This window comes from Triticum aestivum, chromosome 2B, assembly GCF_018294505.1.
Source record: "Triticum aestivum cultivar Chinese Spring chromosome 2B, IWGSC CS RefSeq v2.1, whole genome shotgun sequence".
NCBI lineage: Eukaryota > Viridiplantae > Streptophyta > Magnoliopsida > Poales > Poaceae > Triticum > Triticum aestivum.
Window position 1 is genome coordinate 294,991,795 of NC_057798.1, and position 22,303 is coordinate 295,014,097.

Genomic DNA, 22,303 nt, shown 5'->3' on the forward strand with positions numbered 1-22,303 from the left:
GTGTGGGCAATAGACACTGAATTCGTATTCGGATAAAATTCCTAAACATATAGTTTTTTGTTGTATAATGCGTTGGTCAACTTGATGATCTAGGAACCCGTGGATGCCCCATGCACCCGTCTAGAGGGAGTAGTCGTCTTTTCCTCTTGCATTTGTTAATTCAGGGATTCACTTCAATATACGCACATTAGACTTATTTTTCCAAACACGACAACTTTGCTACTCCATTGAATAACATACCATGTGTTGGTATTCATCGTTATAAATAACACAAAGAAATTTTTGTTCATCACTAATCTGTATCAATATGTGTTGTGTTCTCTCTCAAAGAAGTGAACTCTCGAAACCCTCCTCATTCTGAACAATGAAAATTCTGAGGTTGAAAGTACAAACTTGATACAACATGAAAGACATGGAGAAAAAATGGCCGTATTTGGAGCCGGATGGAAACATGGGCGGATTTGGAGTAGGGTGACGATGGAGTAGACTGGTGTTGCAATGACCAAAAGAGCTGAAGTGAAGGAATAGATGGAATGACAATGATGCAACCTTGTCATGTGATTCTTGTATGTATATTTGAGGTCCATAGGAAAATAAGTATTAGTGAGATAAAGTGACGGAGATGCATCTTAGGTGGAGATGAAAGCAGAGCCCAGTTAAACAGAGCATTATTAGTTTGTGAATGAACATGTGGTGGAATAATGTTCTCATGTTCATATGCCACATTTTCTTGTGATTTGTACTAAGGTGAGGTGCCTTGTATCTCATCCTTTTTTATCATGTTCCATGTTGCATGATATACGTAGTAGACATAGAAGCCACATGCAGTGTCAAGGGGCAATAGATTGAGAGGATGGTTGATGTATGGACAAAGAGGGCTAGGGAGAACAACTTCAACAGAAACAAGAGGCTAGAGGGGTGCATTGCGTTTGTTGGAATAGAGAGAAGATACTTGTGTTTGTGTTGTGGTTGAACATTGCATGCAATGTTTTCATTCGGGGAGAGAAATATGAGCATCGTTTATAAATTTAATTTTTGGCCCGTGGCAACGCACGGGCAGTCTACTAATTAGCATAATGGCCTAATGACAGTGGGACCCAAAAGCTAAATAAACCTATAATCTAACTCTAGTCAATGACACATGGGACCCACCTACACTATTCACACTTTGACCAGTCACATGTTGACTTGGTCAACTCAGTCAATGACCCCACCTGTCGGCCTCACACAGCCACTAGCTGGGTACACTTCTAGGTGTATCTAGCCTTTTAGTCATTGATTTTTCGAATTAATAATAATCTAGAAATTTTAGAAAATTGTTTTAAACTTTGGAATTAATATAAACTAGCAAAAAATGTTCGTGCGTTGCAACGGAAGAATGCAAGGTGCAAGGTGCGAGAATCAAGCTAGTGGCATAGGTATTGTACTGGTGCAAATACATTTTTTTTAACATCAGTACAGACACAAGCGCTCACACATACGCACATACACTCACCCCTATGAACGCACACACGCACACCCTACCCCTATGAGCACCTCCGAGAGACTGAGCCGGCATGTCATCTTGAAATTTACTAAGTCACAATAGACGCCTCGTCGTCGACAGGAACGTCTCCTCCCACTGAAAGTGCATCGCTGGAAATCCTGAAATAGATACCACAGTTCCTCTAACCATCCAACCAGATGAATTGTTGCCTAAAACTGCTAGAACAAACATGTTCAACTGAATTGTTTTCGGCACTGGATCAACTCATAATATTACTTATACATTAAAACATATGATGCTTATAAACCGAGATAATTTTTTAGAGCAGATAAAAAATAATGTACAAGGACTGCCAGTAGCATAATTGATGGTTACATGAACATCTAAAATTTTAAAAATCAAACATGATCCAAGGAAGTGACACACATCTGCAAGTATCTAATAATAAAATCCATATGAAAGATAACCTCCACTGATTGAAAAATTGCGAGTTCCACTCCTTTGCTTCAATAGCAACGGCCACTTAGTCCAGCACATCCCCATTGTCATAGATCAGTAGAAGGCAAAAATGGATACACATCTATATGGGCCTACTCCTGTCATAGTTTATATACATAGCAACAAACTGAGATTACATATGGCTACATAATAAGATTCCTTTGCATCATAGTGTTCTTACTTTAAAATATGGTAGCACCAAATTGGAAGATTCTAATGTGTTAGTTTTGGCACAACGGAAAATTCAATGCATATACCTACTCAACACCAGCTATCATGGTCATCCCCAGCCTGATTGAGTACTGATCAAGCAGTAGCAAGTTGAGTAAAACTAACAAATTTTAGTCACTGTCTGCTGGATTTTTTTAGCCATAAGAGTAAGGAAAGCATCTGAATAGATCTCAGTATTCAAAATTAAAATTAAGATACCTACATCATGCATGTTTATGTATAACCTATCTGCAAGCAATATCATTTTTGAGGATTACAACTTAGGCCGACGTCAAGGCTGCATTGTTTTCCTTCCAGAGATGATCATGGAGTTGGTCCGGGACACCATACGCAACCACAAGGTCTCCATGAGCTTTAGCATCATTGGCTAGTTCATGAGCCAGCCCATTGTCTGTCCCTCTTGACAGTTCTGATGTGATAATGCCTAAAAATTACTCAGCGCAGATTTAATATCAACAATAATTGGGTAGGACAATGATCTGCTTACAGAATCAACCCCTAGTTCATTTCCCCACTGCGTAGTCGATCTCCGCCACCAAGGAGCCTCAGAATACGTTATACAATTCCTTCAGTCCAACTGTAATAGCACTGGCTTCGGCCTCCTTGACAATTATTCATGCATCCACAAATGCAAACACGCCACCAAGCTCTAGCACCTTCGCCTCCGACATGGCAATCAAGCATACTCGGAGCCCATGCAATGGGCCCCACGATGATCTTGCACCCTTGCGGCTCAACCGGCGACGTTGTCGGCGGGTCAAGGCAGCGGCAGAGCAGGCGTGACACAGATGCCATGAGCTGCTTGGCCGCCTTTCCTCAAAATTCAACACAACAACAAAGAGAACTTGGCTAGAGATTGCACTTGAACACTTAGCTGCAATAGAAATGATTAAAACTTTCAAGAATACAAATTTGGCTGTCCGTTACAGTGGGAGATGCAGTGTATATGACGGCGAAAACGGGCGAGGAAAAAACCCGGAAAATGGTTAAATGTGTTTTTACATTCTGACAACATCCTTTTGCCCTGCATCACATGTAATGATGTCACAAGCATGCTCTTGACGGACGATTCACATGTGCTGGCGACCTGTAGAGGAAGGAGAAAAGAAGGGCAGAAGAGGGAGGCTTGTATCTATCAAGCATAAATATTTACTGAATAAAATTGATCTGATCCGTACCAACTTGAGCAGAATTGTCGAATAGCTTCCTCTTATATAGCATCTACATCAGAAAATCCGGCACACAAAATATATACATATGTTTAGAGACGACACATATATCATTCTGACAATGTAAACCGTAATAAGTTACAACCTCCATCACACATGTAATTTTATCAAATTGACAAGGCAAGCTATAGGAATTGTAGCCTAAAAAATGGTATGTTCTTGTTTGAGATCTTTTATAGAATCAATAAGGTATAACGACATTAGGGATGAAGGATCAAAGATCAATTAATAAAATCAGGGATTAGGGAATCATACTTACCTTGTTAAGAATGATACTGATGGAATTAGTGAAGGGATGTGTGGTATGCAGGCCAATGGACCCGTGCATCCTTGATGCACACATGTACATACACGAAGGTTGCTGGGTTGATACTTGAAAGGAGATCGATTCATCTGTCAGCCGGACATACACGAACACGATTTTGTTTTGTATCTTTAGGGAAAGGCATCCTTTCTTGACTATATATCCATCACTAAATGAAAGTTATTTTCAGATTTTTAACTTGGAAGATCAATAGGTGTGCCTTTTGTTTCTTGAGGGTCCACTGGTTCTGTAGTATCTGTGTCTAATTTTTTCTAGAATTCATTTTTTACTTTTTGTGTGGTATATACAGTCAAACTAACTAACATATGCTTTCAATAGTGATTAGAAGGCACTTTCAGTCAGTTAGATGGATAAAGATCAAGCTTGGCACCACAAAATTTGAGAGGAGAACTGAATATGAATTATCCTCCATTAATCATTCATATGATCCTTAGATCATCGATCCACCAGTACTGACAGTACATGAGTCTAAACAACATACATCTTGTGTGAGGCAAAATAAAATAAGTTTCATGAGTATCTTATGGCCATACCTGACACATAACATTAACTCACCAAGTTTATCAAATCCATGGGAAGCACATTTGAAGAATAACAGGTTGAGGAAAATAAGTGTCAAACCAAATTCTTCTGAGATACTCAATTTCATGAACACCGCACTCCCACTCCTCCCTATATTTGCAGCAAGCAGTTCATGAGAAAATCAACATGCAGTAAATGAGAGGTAGTTGAAGAAATACATCAATAACTTGCGCTGAATATAGCTATCTGATATGGAGGTGTCGATCCAACATGAGTTATTTGTCTCATGCACTGACTATTGTATTATAGTTGAAAAAGTCAATTGTGAACCCCATAAAACTACACTTGTCATTGACGGGAGCAACTTGAGGCCAAAGTTGGAATCAGCTCACGTGTTCTAGCAAAGGAAGATGTGATCTGAACAATGGCAGACAGATCAGTCCTAGATTTTTTTCAAGCAGAACAAATACAAAGATTGCAGAAAAAAGGTGCAGTACTTTCTGACCAGACCAAGAAGAACATTACTTTTTATGATTGTAGATGAAAATTTTACAGAATAATTTGGCAAAAGCTAGTACATACCTCTGGGGTAGCATGTTCAGCAGGGTATGTTCTTCCGGCTCAGGTGTTCCGGCGAACTCGGCTGAGACGATCCTGGACGACTCTTCAAAAGTTGCGATATGATGCGATTTAATGGAGATTCCGGTCGAGGGCTCCTTCTAATGGCAGACAAGTCTCTCTGAAATTTGGGTCGGGCACGCCATGGATTCGTGTTGCAGCACTTATCCTGGGGGAACACGGACTCCGATCCAAATCGGAGACATACAGCGGCAGGACGTTGACGATCGTGGTGGCGCCGGAGAAGATGGAGACGGGTAGGGAGTGGAACGAGAGCAGGGCGGCGGCGGCGCCAGAGAGTAACGGGTGCACGGCGGCGGCGGCATCTTTTGCCCCACTTTACTTCTCCATTGGATCATTTACCCCCCGACAGGCTACCAGGTGGGGTCCGGGGCCACTGTCATTGAGACAATCAAAGGGCAAATCATCCAACCCTTGTAAAATGAGGCAAATCATCCAATCCCCCGTACGCATTGAGGAGCCCGTGCTCCTGTGTCCTATACGTATTATTTTTCTGAAGACCCATTAGAAAAGGCCCAAGCTGGAACGAAACGGTATCTCTGTTCATAAACTTTAAATTGTGCTGCGGGTTAATTACCTAAAATTATAGGGGGGTTTAGCAAAACTGCCGCGACGATGAACCCGAGAGACTCAATCCATTCTTTATTATTACTAGGAAAAATGCCCGTGCGTTGCAAAATGATCCACGCACACGATCATATAATTTGTGAACGCACTGCTTCCACCGATGAAATCACCCTGTCGGTTTAGTTGTATATTTGTGCCCATGCTTCACTATGGAGCAAGAGGCAGACTCCAAGCAAAAAAGATGAGCAAGGTGTCAACTGACTTAGATTGATGCCACATCTATTCACATGTTCAATCCTCACACGGGTCAATCTTGAAAATATTTTGTTGTTGAATAAATATCAAATGAAGGAATCAAACAAATAAAATAATTCTAAGCAATTAAGAATCTACAATTGACACATACTCATGGTGTTGATAATAGATTGACTGTTCATTTTAAAAGTAGTACCAAAGTCAGTAAATGGGAAACTTCTGACTTATGAGATAACGGAATTGGGTCTTCTCATACCGCTCAAGTACATCCTTGCCTTCTAATCTATGAGCTGAAAACTGAAAAGAAACAAAAAAGAAAGTCACATTTGTGGTCACTCAAATCATTTACAATGTAAACCAAAAATATTCTTCCCACGACTACCTTATCAGAGAACTTGTATACTCCCTCGGGAAACCTTATATTTCTTTACGGAGGGAGTATATTTGAAGGTGGATAGTGTTTTTACCAGGGAAGTGGGTTTTCAGTCATCAATTGATAAAAGATGTACCCTATGCTCCAAATAGAAAGTAAACACTGCATTTTGGGGGAAACTACAGATCCAAACATGTTAATTGCTATACAACGTCATACAAATGTCCAAAGGGAGAAATGCTCCCTGTTCTGTACATGCACCAATTGTTGTCGAAAACAAAGATTGCACGAGATTCCTTGATAAAAAGCCAAACCGCTCAGATTCACAAAGCATTTCATGCACAAATCAACCACCGTGATTTACAATCGTGAGTCCAAATGAGCTACAAATTTCAACAGAAAAGGAAAGCTCTTGTCTGATCCATATGAACCACAAGAAAAACCACATATCATGCAATGTTGTAATCTAGGTTGAGGGGACACAGAAAATAGGCCTCACCTACGCAGCAAGGGGGGCACAACAGGAACACCTGATGCACGGCGGCAGCATGAGACCCTCGTCCGTGCGTCCGCAAGGAGGGACGACCTACCTCCTCTCCACACGAGGTAAAGATTAGTAGGTAAAGAAAAGATAAAGATAAAAATAGGTATACGTGAGCATGGGATGTCTCGCACTCCTGAAGAATTGCACGTTCGACGCCGGTCAGGAAGTACCACACCAAGATGTCCTCCACCAACTCCTCGTCCATGCGCTACCACGACGGGCGCGAGGCCGCCGACACGCCCTCCATCAGCCACACGCCGTGCACGCCCTCCAAGCCGTCATGCGGGAGCATCGAGTCGCCCTTCTCGTCACGGATGTCGAACACGCATAGCCGGAGCGCCGCGCCCACCTTGCCCAGCGCCCGCCCCACCCGGCACTTGGACTGCTCCGCCTCCGGCGGCTCGCGTAGCAGCGCCCGCCACGAGCGGCGTCGTAGTGGACGATGCGGCCCTTGTGCTGGCTGAGCCAGTAGAAGCAAGTGCCGACGTGGATTTTTCATTAAAATCGTATGAACAAACAGTAGCCAGTTTACGTGGTAAAAAAATGCAAACCTGCCTACTATGGAGTACAACCCTATCAAGTAGCTTCAGCTTGAGCATTCCCATGCCTCAACATCTAATACTAGGTAGGAAGTGCGGCTTACCGCACCCGACAGCACTGCTGTCGGGTATAGTCATATCCAACCCGATAATACAGTCATTGAAGCATTACAAAAATAAAAAATAGCATAATATAGGTGTGTTTATCAATCTAATACTCCCTCCGTTTCTTTTTACCCCGCATATAAGATTTGGTCAAAGTCAAACTACATAAAGTTTGACCAAATTTATATAAAAAAATATGAACATCTACAATATTAAACTATATACTATGAAAACACATTTTATGATGCATCTGATAATATTGATTTCATATTGTCAATGTTTATATTTTTTGATATAAAGTTAGTCAAACCTTACAAAGCTTGACTTTGACCAAACCTTATATGCAGACTAAAAAGAAACGGAGGGAGTATATTAATTTTATATCAGAATCATTGCATCGATACATACACATTCAGGACATAGGAATTGGTTCACGAAACAACAAAAGGCTTCAGTCCAAAATCAAGCTATACATAGACCAAAAGGCTTTAGTCCAAAAGCAAGCCAAGACTATCCATTGTAATATAACAAATACAATAACCAGGTCATGGCATGTGTTGATCAAGCAAGATGCAATGCGAGATAATAAAACTTCTTAGTTAGGTTATTATAGCCTAATACTTGATAGCTCGACCGGGTTGTCTCCTTGATTAAATCGTTACACGTCACGACCTTTGCGCTTTAGTGCCTCTCCGAAGAAAGTCACAGAATACCTCATGTTCGCGCCCTTGACTCTGCCTTCTCAACACGAAAGAAATGACAGAAGCACTTGCCGTGGCTAGTTACCGTGAAGGAAGAATGGTGTTGCGGGGTGACCAGTCCGTCGCCGCCGCCGCTTGCCTGGTATGACTCATGAGATAGGATACATGAATTAAGCCACAATCAACATCATTGTTTTGTTTTCAAATTCAGGGGCAGCAAGCAAAGCAATATTAATTCTCTCCGAGATGGACATGTTCTCATGTTCTATCTATTAGTATAGTTATCCAAGGAAATCCTAGGAATAACAGATGGACATGGATAATTTAATAAACAACAATGAACAATGAATTTATGAACAAAGTGGAGCAGTATTACTGAGCAATAAATTTCTTGAAAAACCAAAGTGAAGGTACTGAGAGAGAACTCTAACATCACAGTAAGCCAAAACTGCTTGAACTGAACATATTTAATTAACTAAAAAAATGTAAAGGCATGTCTGATCCTACTACTATCCAATTGAGGAACTGACACTATTTCCCTAGTCCCCACAGCAAACACAACACCCACATCCAATTCTGGAAGATTCATTTTAATTATTTTTCATGCTTTATCCCTTAAATATACTAAAAAGATGAGAACTGGAGAAGTCCCTGCTCCATCAGTCAGGATCTCAAGTTCTTTTTGTTGCTGTCGGGATCCTAAGTTAGGTAGTAGTACTTCTGTACCATCCAATTGGCTCGCTCAGCTTGAATAATCAATATTTGTATAAAGGTTTTGCTATATACTGCTCGACTAAAATATCGATCGGTGGTGTTCATACAGGTTTTGTTTTTCGTTCATAAATGGTTAAGAAAGAAAGTGACATATGTGGCTAATCATATCCTTGGTATTTTTTTTAAATCACCTGGGAGACATATATCAAATTTGATTTATACTTACTATTTTCATAGATCAACGTGGATGTGAGACCATCTTCTTCAAGCTCTGAAAGCTGTCTCCTGCAGGGCTCCTTCCTCGTCATCACTTTGCGGGTGCCCTCCATTCTTTTCATCACCAGCTTCATTTTTCAACCTCATCCCCTCTTCCCAAATATGAAGAAAAATGCCCGCAATGCTAGCGCAACCTGCGCAGAATCAACTGAAATGTATGAGCAAGATACAGCACACCCAAGTTTTAGTAAGCTAAGAATGAAATAATGTATGTTTTGTCAAGCTAGCAAAAATAGTAAATCATTCCAGCTAGTGTTTTTATTTCCATTCATGAGTAGTTGACACCAAGTTATCTTTTCTCTTTCTTGTTGTGAGACTGCACCTACATATTCAATTTTTTGTCGAGCTCATGTAGGAATCTGAGTATGTAGGTAACTAACACCAAGACTATCTTTTCTCTTTCTTTGTTTGAGACTGCACCTACATATGGGCCGCTGCCTTAATGTTTGGTCAAGTGATGTACACACTAAATTTGTTTGCTGAAGCCACTACCGAAGCTCACTATTCGATAATATGAACAGAAAGAATCATATAGTTCAAATTATGTTTCGACTGGATTAGGAAGCAGAGGAATATATCATATTGAGGGAATGTAAAAGAATTACTTGCACGATGGAAGCGATGAAGAAATACTTGCTAGTGTTTGCAAAACCAGTTCAACTTCGCTGCCATCTATTTTCACTTATCCAGAGACAGAATCAAGCACCCAGAGTTGTTCTGCATCAAAGGAAATAAATGACATAGTGATACAGGTATCCCCTTGACCCAGTACTTCGACGAAAAGCATACAAATGTGGATAGTAATCTGACATTGAAAAAATTCATAGAAATTAAGCAGGTAAAGAATAATATGGGAAACCAAACATAATCTTTACTTGTGTTTTCTATAAAAATGGCTAAAAATTCATAGCAATTAACAGTGAGGGATACACTAATGAGGGAACTCTTAAAATGAATAAATCACCTCACATAATCTTTACTTGTGTGTTTCTATAAAAAAACAATCTGTACTTATTAGTTAAAGGCCTTCACAATATAGTCCATTTCATGTTGAGCTCCTATCCCTTCCCATCTACACTGATGATAGCAGAAATATTTAAAATTAGCAAAAAAATTAAAACTAATAAGTTTTGTCTAGGACAGAAAGGATTGATAGCACAAATATTTTAAACCGGCAAATTAAACTCATTATATAATGCGCAGACCTGAGCTAGGGACTAAAATGAATATATTTTCATAAAAGGGTTACTATCACCTACACTGTACAGAGGAAGAACTAATTAAGGACATATATTTTGGCCCCTAACATTAAAAAATCAAGGAATGCACATCAAGGATATTCTGATTTACATGGAATATTATAAAACATATAAGTCGTAACAAATTATAGCAAGAACACAATCTGTAGTTACGCATCAAGATGGTATAGCTTGCAATAAACTCCCAAATAACTGGTTTATGGAAAAAGATTAAACGACACCAGGTTTACATCATCAAGTTACATGAACTAATGATCAGGGGGAAATGGCATGCATTTCAAATAAATAAATTCAATTTCCACCGTTGTCTTGATAGAATTTGAGCAAATCATAGTGTAAGAATTATAAAAGCAAGATGAACTGATCAATCAACGGAACAGGACATACCTTGTTTACCGGTGGCGCCATGGACCCAAAAGCTTGTGCGCTTGTCGCCGGAGTAGCGGAGAAAAGCTTCCTCCGTGTGAGTGAATCCATCACACGTCGAGAGACCATGCCGTCATGAAAATAAGATGACAACGCTGCATCAAATTGATAGATACACATCAGATCAGCAAGATGGGTACGATGGCGAAAGAAGAGAAAAGAAAGGAGCCAACTACCAACACAGTACATGTCACGCCCAATATGCGACCCTATCCAAAAGGAACTCGAAGGTCCCACCAAGGATAGACCCGCATATTGAAACGCTTTTGCAAAGTGGATATCATTACATCAACATTACATAATAGATAGGGATACATACAAAAGGCATACAATGCCACACGAATACAGCATCACAATACATAAGAGCATCATCCGACTACGGATGAAACACAAACAGAAACTCAAACGACATCCACCCTGCTAGCCCAGGCTGCCGACCTGGAACCTATCCCCTGATCGAAGAAGGAGCAGAAGAAGAACTCCAAAACAAGCAAACATCGCTCTCGCGTCATGATCATCGCATAACCTGTACCTGCAACTGTTGTTGTACTAATCTGTGAGCCACGAGGACTCAGCAATCCCATTACCATGGATATCAAGACTAGCAAAGCTTAACGGGAAAGGAAGGGGTAAAGTGGTGAGGTTGCAGCACCGACTAAGCATATGTGGTGGCTAACATACGCAAATAAGAGCGAGAAGAGAGCAAGCGGAACGTTCGTGAAACTAGCAATGATCAAGAGGTGATCCTGAACACCTACTTACGTCAAACATAACCCAAAAACCGTGTTCACTTCCCGGACTCCGCCGAGAAGAGACCATCACGGCTACACACGCGGTTGATGCGTTTTAATTCGGATCTGGTTTCAAGTTATCTACAACCGGACATTAACAAATTCCCATCTGTCACATAACCATGGGCACGGCTTTCGAAAGTTTATACCCTGCAGGGGGTATCCCAACTTAGCCCATGATAAGCTCTCGCGATCAACGAAGGATATACCTTCTCCCAGGAAGACCCGATCAGACTCGGAATCTCGGTTACAAGACATTTTGACAATGGTAAAACAAGACCAGCAAGACCTCCCGCTGTGCCGACAAATCCCGATAGGAGCTGCACATATCTCGTTCTCAGGGCACACCGGATAAGCTAAGCGTACAGGTACCGACGTAATCCAAGTTGCCAAGGAATGGTCCCGCACGATGCTCTAGTTTGGACCAACACTCGGAGGAGCACTGGCCCGGTGGGGTAAAATAAAGATGACCCTCGGGCTTTGGAAATCCAAGGGAAAAAGGGCTAGGTGAGGCAAATGGTAAAACCAAGGTTGAGCCTTGCTGGAGGAGTTTTATTCAAAGCGAACTGTCAAGGGGGTCCCGTAAATCACCCAACCGCGTAAGGAACGCAAAATCCGGGAACATAACACCGGTATGACGGAAACTAGGGCGGCAAGAGTGGAACAAAACACCAGGCATAAGGCCGAGTCTTCCACCCTTTACCAAGTATATAGATGCATTAATAATATAAGAAATATTGTGATATCCCAACATAATCGTGTCCACCATGGAGCAATCTTCAACTTCACCTGCAACTAACAACGCTATAAAAGGGGCTGAGTAAAGCGGTAACATAGCCAAGCAACGGTTTGCTAGGAAGGGTAGTTTTCGGACGCGCGAGAGGGGGTCTTTACTGTGCAAAGAGGGGTCAAACGGTCGGGCAACAAAAGAATGGTTGGTCTAAGAAAGGTCAGCGGACGCAACGGAGAGAAGCGAGAAGCGGCAACTACGAGCGGATGCAAGTTTTAAGAAAACAAAGCAGATGCAAAGCGCATGATGCCAAGATGAAATGCAACAACAACACCAATAAAACACACGGCAGTCACGCAAAACATGGAAGGCATCTGGAGCGCCGGTCTTGGGGCGTTACAACACTCCACCACTACGAGAGGATCTCGTCCCGAGATCTAGGATGGCACCGGAGAGAAACGAAAGAGGAAGAGAAGAGGTAAACTATGTTGCTTCTTCGACAAATGAGTGAAACCAAAGAACTTTGAGAGGTTGAAAAGTGGAGAGAAAGAACACAACGGAGTTGAACACAATCGATAGCACTGCGGTAGAAAATAGAAACAAGGAACACCATGTGTACCTTGGAGGTTGCAAAGCTATGAATGAAGAGTACAATGGACAAGAAAGAATTGAGACCACTCTGGTTGAAACGAGATAAACAAGGAACAAGAAATATCAAATTCGGACAGCACTCCAGTTAAAATTGGAAGGATAGAATATGAACTTGGCAAAATGAAAGCACTTGGATGAGACTCCGGTTAAAAGAGGAATGATCGACACAACACTCCGGTTAAATGGATAAGCAATAAAAGAACACGATCCTCACAATCCAAGATGATGAGTGAAGGGAGCAACGTCACCATGCCTCCGGAAGAACGAAAAGAAGATAGATCATTGGGATAAAAGAACGGAGAAGAAAATGCCAACTTCTGCCACAAATGAGCTTGGAAAACACCCTTCCAAGAAGGTTACAACGGGGTTGTTGGAAAATCCACAACGAAACGAATAGGCTTGTAGTGGGCTTATGAAAAACATCTCAAGACTATGAGGTGACATTCTGCCACTAACGAAAACAATTGCTTGCTTTGAGATCAACGAAGAGATGAAAACTTCTTCCACCAAGAGGATAAAGAGCAAGCTTGGGTCATGCATAATCACCACAAATAGCAACAACCCTTAAGGAAAGGCTTTAGGTGAAGTCTGACACAAGATAACTCCAACGAAGAAGTTGATTGGTCAAAAAGATCTCTTGAACAAAGAGAAAATGATGGATTTAAATATCTCATTCCGGACAACCTGTGAATCATGAAACACGAGGAGAAATTGCCAAGAGTGACATAACACCATCTCAAGAGATAAGGTAGAAAGAATTGCACTTGGGAATGCAAGAAGAAGAATACTTGAGCTCCTCAAAACAAAAAGTGTGTTGAACACCATGTTTATTTTAGAGTACAGCTTGGCGGGTCATAACTTCGAGAGAAATCTTGAAGAACAATTGAAGAATGAAGAGAATCCTTGACAAACCACCATGTAGAGCCTCCATGAAGAACTCCGGTAATAAAAAGGATGATAGAAAGAAAGGGAAGTTGAAAACACAAGGTGAAGCCTTGCAATGATTTAGATGGAGCTTCGCGACGATAATGCGGAAAATTTGGAACTCCGGAAAAGAAAAGATGAAGCATCTCGAACCGAGAAATGTGACATGATGAATAACTCTGGAAAGAAGAAACAAGATCACTTGGATGAAACAATAATAAGAATTACGTTATGCGTATCCTTCACCAATTTAAATTGATGACAAGCAACAGATTTGTCATACTACTTGTTCTTCTTGAGGGATTAAGGATAGAGATAGCGCAAACTTGAGAAGGTATTGGTGGAACCACCGGTGGGATTTGAAAACAATGAATGAATTGATAGCAAGGAAGAGGAATCTCGAACGAACCACCGTAAGAATTGAAAATGAAAGTAGCAAAGGCATAATTCAACGGAAAGAATTGGAAAACGAATTAAGATACTTGAGGGATTTAGATACATGGGAACAAAGAGAACATGAACTGATTAGAGGATATTTGAACGATTCACTGGTAAGATTTGAAGAACGGTAGCTACACGCTGAGAATGAAGAATTATGACATGATGGCCTTCGTAGGAATAAAATGGAAAGAACTCACGTAATGCTTCGGATGGGTGAAAAGAATTGTCACAACCAAAACAATTATGAGGATAGCATCAAGCTTGAACTACGAATATTCAAGAGAATGGACCAAGATTTAGAGGAAAAACTCTTCTTCGGTCTTTAAATGACGAAGGAAAACACCACGAAAATTACTGAGATACTCCGGTAGAATGGAAAGGAAAGAGGTTGAGCCAACAATGAAATGATTTGAAAGCGATCTTGGAGAAGGCATGTGACTAATGAAATTCATTCTTACGTCACACTTGAAAATAATTTGAGAATAACTCCGGAAGAATTAGAAGAGTCAGGTAAGATCCTGGAAAAAGACCTGTGGGTTAGGGCCCACTCAAAAGATACACCATTGAACGATTGATTGATACGGGTGATTGCACCGGTTGAATTAAATGACTTGAATGAGATAACAATCTCCAAATAGCTTGAACAGATTAAGAATGGAAACACAAGTCTTCCGAGATATCTTCAACACTCCGGATATGAACTGGGAGAGGTGAATAAATAAGGGAGCCTTGGATAAGAAATTCACATGGGAAGATATGTGAAACAAAAGGAAGAGATATGATCAACACCGAAGCTTGAAATTAATCCATCGGAGAAGAAAAGAGAACGAAGAATAATAAACTTGAAGCTCCGTTAGTATCTTTCTGAGAATCACCGGATAAGAACATTGACGGGAAAAGAATGGAGAATCTTCCCATCCATAAGATGGATACTTGATTAAGATATTTGAGTCCTTGAAGAAAAAGGGTGGGAGGACGGGAAAACAAAGGCAACTTGGGGAAGATGGAACAAACACCGTTGAAAAAAAACTTAGAATTGATCTTGCGGATGTTGAAAATGAACGGATCCACTTGAAGAAAAGCACACCGGTTGGAAAGAATTGACATGACAATCTCGATGATCAAAAGGATTAGCACACCCATAGAAATATGAGAACACCGCTTGAAAGGTATGAAATCAACACTTGACATTGAAGCAACTCAAATACCGCAACTCAAAACAAAACAAATGATTGGCTTGCAGAAATAAGCCGGAACAAATACATATGATAGAGATTTACCCAATCCCATATCATGCATCTATCGAAAAGATATTCTAGGGGCTACTTGAATTCCCACCTATAAACTCCTGAAACTTTCTGGTTATGCAATCTGGTGTTGGGGATACAGGAGAAGCAATATATATCTCACCCAAAACTAACAATCCCTACATCCAAGCTGTATCCATCCGTCAACACATAACCAATAAACCTTCGGAAATCGTGTACCTCAACCTTCGAAAAGCATCCCTTATACGAGCTATGGCAATACTCCCGAACTCCCGCCCCAGTACTAGGTGGCGTCGAGGTTATCTCACCAACAACTGCATAAAAAAGATTTTCGATGTCGGCAAAACTCAGGTATTCCAGAACTGCAACGATAAAATTATGACGACAACACCTCGGAGCTCAACTCCCCGGGTCACTGCCACATAAAAGACAAGAGGCACCAAGAACAATGTTCTCGTCACAAAACCATCAGAACGATTTCAAGATACCCGCGTGATCCCTAAATTTTTTTTAGTGAAATTTGAGGAGAGGAAAGTCAAAACATCTACGTCAGGAGACCTCACCAGAGCGACGAAGGGACTGAGAAGTAAAAAGAATCCTACTCTCCGATATATATAATCCTAAGACTCAAAAATAGTTTTCTTCTAGACTCAACAACGGCCAACAATCAAGGGGACAACTATTGTCGGTCGAGGCTCTGATACCAACTTGTCACGCCCAATATGTGACCCTATCCAAAAGGAACTCGAAGGTCCCACCAAGGATAGACCCGCATATTAAAACGCTTTTGCAAGGTGAATATCATTACATCAACATTACATAATAGATAGGAATACATACAAAAGGCATATAACGCCACACGAATACAACATCACAATACATAAGAGCATCATCCGACTATGGATGAAACACAAACAGAAACTCAAACGACATCCACCCTGCTAGCCCAGGCTGCCGACCTGGAACCTATCCCCTGATCAAAGAAGGAGCATAAGAACTCCAAAACAAACAAACATCGCTCTCGCGTCATGATCATCGCATAACCTGTACCAGCAACTGTTGTTGTAGTAATCTGTGAGCCACGAGGACTGGTCAACGCGCTCGAAGACCGGAGCGAAGCAGGCAGGGGCTTGGCGCAGCGGCTTCAGACGAAGCAAGGTGCGGCAGCGGTCGCTCGAACCGGACGAAGCAGAGGCGAGGCTGGGCATGGCGGCGCGGGCTTGGCGAGGCGGCGGAGCCGAGGGCCTTGGGCGACGGCGGCGGACTTGGCGGGGCGATGGAGGTGGCAGGACTGCAGCGCCACGGCGGATCCGGGGCATCGGTGCTCCTACGAACAGCAGCGACGGGCGGAGCACCTCCTGTGCACTTGAAGAAAGAGAGGGAGAGGGATTTTTCAGAGAGGATGGAGCAGAACGAAAAAGAAGAAAGAAGAGGGAAGGCGAGGGCGATGGCCACGCGACCTGGGGCCTGATGATGCTCGCCGGCGGTGCGGGAACCGAAGGGCGCCGGCGCAACGTTGATCTAGGGGAGGCAGGAGCAAGGCAAGCCGACTGCTTGGCCTTGGGACGGCGGATCGGCGCGGCCCACTGGCGCTGAAGGTGCGCATGAGCGAGGCCGTCGTCCTCCTGCATCAAAGCAGAGGATGCAGGGGAAGCAGAGGCCGGCAGCGAGGGATGCGGGGTCACGAGGCGGCGGCGCTCAGGCAGACGGGAGGAGCGGGCGACGGGGCTGGTCCTGCTGGCTGGCGAAGAAGGCAGGGAGGAGGCGACCATGGATCGAGAGGAGAAGGTGGGCGATGGGATCTAGAGGCTGTAGGTGGCGAGCGATGGTTGAGGAGGGATGGATCCCAAGGGGGATTTGGAAGGTGGCGGCGGGTGATGGGACAAGGGAGCTAGATTTTAGGGTTGGACTAGGGGTGGACTATATATAGTGAAATGAGGGGAATTTTGGACATCCGATTAAAATCGGACGGTCGAGAATAAAATGCTTCGGGAGTCCAAACAAATAAACAAAGATATTTTAGGGACGTTTGGGGATGAACCGGATCCAACGGTGGTGACTGAGCAGGTCGGGTTCGGGGTAGTTTTCGGACGCGCGAGAGGGGGTCTGCACTGTGCAAAGAGGGGTCAAACAGTCGGGCAACAAAAGAATGGTTGGTTTAAGAAAGGTCAACGGACGCAACGGAGAGAAGCGAGAAGCGGCAACTACGAGCGGATGCAAGTTTTAAGAAAAGAAAGCAAATGCAAAGCGCATGATGCCAGGATGAAATGCAACAACAACATCAATAAACACACGACGGTCACGCAAAACATGAAAGGCATCTGGAGCGCCGGTCTTGAAGCGTTACAGTACATCAGCAAGAATACAGGAAAGCTATAAATGAGTCAGTAGAATACAAAGAATGTAGGATACCATACATTCTTTCTTCTTGCAAGAACCCTTCACTTTGCGAGCACGTTGTTCAGTTGCCTTCATCTCTTCTTCAGTTGCTATGTGCTCGAGAAAAAGCAAGGTGGCAAGCTTCATTAAAGCATTCAGGTTAACAATAAACCCGGTCATCGTGTAATATTGAAAGAATAAATGGCAGATTCATGTGCCTTAGGCTGGTCATAGTGGGGAGTAACTTAGAATAGTAACATGCATACGTTACTACTCTATGTTACTACCCTTATAGTGGGAAGTGTCATATGTGTAGTAACATAACATGTTCATTTATTGTCTTGTAGACTCATTTGCATTGGAAAGCGCCATGTGATGGTAACATATTAGGTTACTCTATTTGCCTCTCTCATTAACTACTTGCCACATCAATATTTTTGCTTATGTGACATCTATGTTACTACCTATGTTACTCGCACTATGACCAGCCTTAGGAGTTATGTGCAAGAGAATAATTTAGTACCTTAATCAGACTTGACAAACACTGAAATCACTCAGGATAAACACCTGTTGGTCCCTCACATGCTCTTCTCGGTCATTATCTTGTTTTATGCGCAAGATTCCTTGGGCCTAAAAATGCAAAACTTAAATCAGAAAATTGATTCAGGCATTACAGGTATACATAAGGACCAAAGTATGGTGTCTAACCTTGCCGCCTCCCTAAGCACACAACCTGTCCTGCATAAGCAGTTGAAATAAAAACTCAAAGGCTTAGTCACCATTAAATATTAGATTCAGGAATCCAGTTAATTCATGTGCATACTGTATATCGCTATAATTAGATTCATATATGATGCATAGTGAATAACACTGACTACCATCGGTATTGCCGCTAGAGTTTAGTCAAGACTCCTATCAGATAGTTAACCTGAAAATATTGTTCTTCTTTTTCAGGCTTTCCCCCACACACACATCCAATTCTGGATGATTCATTTTAATTATTTTTCGTGCTTTATCCGTTATATATACTAAAAAGAGGAAAACTGGAGAAGTCATTTCTCCAGCAGTCAGGATCTCAAGTTCTTTTTATTTGTCGCAGCCGGGATCTTAGGTTAGGCAGTACTTCCGTACCATCCAATTGGCTCGCTCGGCTTGAATAATCCATATGTATTCATACAAAGGTTTTGCTATATACTGTTCGGCTAAAAATACTGACTGGTTTTGTTCATACAGGTTTTTTTTCGTTCATACATGGTTAAGAAAAAAAGTGACATATGTGGCTAATCATATCCTTGGTATTTGACCAACATAAAACAATAGAAAGACACAAGTAAGCAGAGACATTATTCAAGATGTAAACTCATGCCTGGAAAAGCTAGTGTTGCAATTATGGAAAATAAAAACAATATTTGTGGCATCATAAAACTGGAGTGGACTTATGTTCACCTGTGTCAAACATTTAAAAGAAATAAAACATCACTGCATGCCAATGAACACCACTGCTTGATAAACTAACATATTAGCAGTACAATACTACAATTCAGTATATTTTGTGGTTTCTGACAGAAATGGGAATTAAAATAAATCAAAAGAGAGACTAATCTTTCACGTGAGAAAAACCCCCTGTATTTATAGCTTTCAGGTATGAAGTAACAAATAGGACAACTATGAACCGAAGATACACATCAATACTTCTCTAGGTTATCTCACCATAAAGCAATAGAATTGCAAGAATATCTCCTTTTAAAGTGCTTAGTTGTTTAGCTTCAACAAACTGATGAAGATTATGACCCTTCATGAGAAGTACAATACCTCTGATGCACAATCAACCCTAGCCATCAATATTCTCCCAGGATGTGCAGCATCTGGATCATTGAAAAGTCTCACAGCCGTCTCATAATGGGGCTGCACACAAGGAAGAAATCAAGATTAGCAAGAGTGGCTTTTCAAGATTATGAGAAGATTCTCAAGATTAGCAAACATAACCAAGTAAAAAAAAGTTAAACTAATCAGTCCACTTCCATGCATGGACCAAACAATCCCCTGACCATACATGCACCCACCATTGAAGCCATTCATTTTCCAGGGCTAATAAACAAGCAGTTGTACAGTTCAAAGTAGAGAGTCAAACATGTAGTATAAGCCAATCTAATAAGCCGTCAGGCATACAGTTCAAAGCAAAAAAGCAAACACATATAAACAATCACCCATTTCCAATCCTCTAGTGCTTACTCTCGTTCTAAAGTCAAATTAATTCGGATTGGAATCTCAGGCTGTCCTTCTCTTCTCCTTTCGTTCCAAGAGCAGCAAATGAATCTAATTATAAGAGTTAACAACAGGCATTGCAGACTTGAAGTAAACAATGAGGATAAACATAGCAGCTGCTGCTGCAGAGCACAGGTGGTGGACAGAGATATCATATCCCTGTGGAACATTGCTGCTTCTGGAAGAATTCTCCAGGATCAGATATGTTTCTTGGGAGGAAGAAAAATGGTGCCCCTGGCAGGATTATTCTGAAGCAAGCGAGCACGTGGCAGGAGCTCCAGATCTCACCACCACCTCGACCATGCCTTATCAAGAAAAAAGGATACGGGCAAAGTTGCACCGATCTACTCGTACGTACTTCAGCAGCTTCCGTAGATTCTTTCGTGAGTAGTAATATGCTTGCAAAGCTACTGTGCAAAACCCAAATGCCGAGCTACTACAATTGTTTGGACAAATTATGCTTGTAAGATGCCTATGTGTCGTGACATGTAAAGCACCCCTGATGGTTAGTTTATAGTAAATGAGTTTATATGTAATATTATCAGTATTACCCATATGCCTACACATAACATGCTACAATTGCCAAACAGGGCCACATTAAACAAATTGCTTATAGAGAGTATTTTGCAAGTAACCAAAAAAAACTTGTGTAAATATGCAGTCTGACTACACATGTACTACAACTATGTATCACATCTACTCTTTAGTCTTATGATGAGTATCATCAATTAAATCTCATGATACCTTTTGCAGCTAACGAAGTAAATTGGTGAAGATTAAAATAATATAAAATACATATGACAGCCCCATTGGCATTCCTCATGAATTGTTTACATAGCTGATACAATGCAACATGGCTGATACAAAACATACAGAAGTTAGCATGCATACCAACATTCCAGTATCTTATGGCACTAGCAGAAGGAGGCTCACCTCAGCACGATGCCCTCGTCAGGTAGAGCAGCGACACGAGCGGCTCCGCTTGGCCGGCGGGAAGGAGAAGGGCCAGGTCGGGGCAGATGGGCGACGGATCCGGGAGCACAGCAGGGACCATGGCGTCGTCCTCGCCGCTGGCCTCCTTCCTACAGAGACGAGACCATGGTGAGAGAGGGACATAAAGAGAGAGGAGAAACCCGTGAAAGAAGGGGGAAGAGGAGAGGGATCTGGTGCAGTGCCTCACCATGGCGGCTCGGTCCCCGTGCTAGGGTTTGGGGTGTCTCCGTCAACGGCTGCAGCTGGGTCGGACCCCCCTCCATGGCCGACCTCGAGGACGGTGGCGGCTCAGGTCGATGACGGCGCGTCGATGTCACCGTGGATCTGGGCGCCGCATCACCACGTCCTCCTCGTGCTCCAGGAGCGGGCAGTAGTTCCCTTCTCACCCTTGCGCACGATCGTGCGGTGCGGCGGCGGCCGGCTGGGCGAGAAGACGACGGCGGCATGGGGCTGGACCTGGACGGCGGCGGGGCTGGGAGGCGCGGATGAGGTTCTAGGGTTTGGAGGGAGAGAGAGAGGCGAGGCGGGAGGAGCTGGCCGCGGGGGAGGGGCGAGTGCGGGAGGGAGGCGGCGGCTAGGGTTCTAGCACGGGAGCTGCTGCTTTTATATGCTTATGTGGTGAAATGACAAAAATGCCCTGGTGGGGGCATGGATATTACAATCTGTTGCAATTGGAATTTTATCCGACGACCGAGGTAGATCGGGTAAATATCCAACGACCCATAACGATTTGGATCGAGATCCGACGACCTGTGTCGCGAGGAGATTTCTATCCGACGGTCCAGAATCCAAACGCACGGGAGAGCTCAATTTTGCTTCGGACTCTAACAAGGGGATACCATCGATATTTCACCTGCAGGGTAATGAGATACTGTAAAGCCATCCTCTTTCATCCGTTTGTCAACGGCAGCATAGTGTGCTATAAAATCAAGAAAATAAAGTACTCTTTTGAGTTGGTGGGAGAAAAAAGAAAGATTTTATTTCTAAAACTAGTAAGTGTGCACGTGCAACGCACGTATTATAATTTATAGAAAACATCTATTTTAAATGTAATTTCTCTTTTAACGAGTTATTTTCACCGAGGTATTTAAATGTGTCTTATACTCAACGATATGATCGCGCGTTGTGATCGTGCGTGTAACATACAATCCGTGAGATTTGTATTGTTTCCA

The 22,303-nt window shown here is 42.4% G+C and overlaps 1 long non-coding RNA gene across 12 annotated transcripts; it reads right to left on the reverse strand.

Moving 5' to 3' along the window:
- Positions 1 to 1,407: 1,407 nt before the first annotated feature.
- LOC123044776 (uncharacterized) lies at positions 1,408 to 21,703 on the reverse strand. 12 transcript variants are annotated; one of them, XR_006420351.1, is made up of 13 exons: positions 21,319 to 21,703; positions 21,072 to 21,220; positions 19,686 to 19,778; positions 18,582 to 18,611; positions 18,397 to 18,503; positions 17,912 to 18,014; positions 10,651 to 10,784; positions 9,610 to 9,721; positions 8,955 to 9,138; positions 8,100 to 8,153; positions 6,625 to 7,129; positions 5,508 to 6,049; positions 1,408 to 5,406 (listed from the first exon to the last, which is right to left on the reverse strand). It is a non-coding gene; the product is annotated as an uncharacterized lncRNA (long non-coding RNA). The 12 variants fall into 12 exon arrangements; XR_006420355.1 differs by having other exon boundaries at positions 1,408 to 4,441; positions 4,874 to 6,049; XR_006420352.1 differs by having other exon boundaries at positions 1,408 to 4,708; positions 4,874 to 6,049.
- Between the last annotated feature and the right edge of the window lie 600 nt (positions 21,704 to 22,303).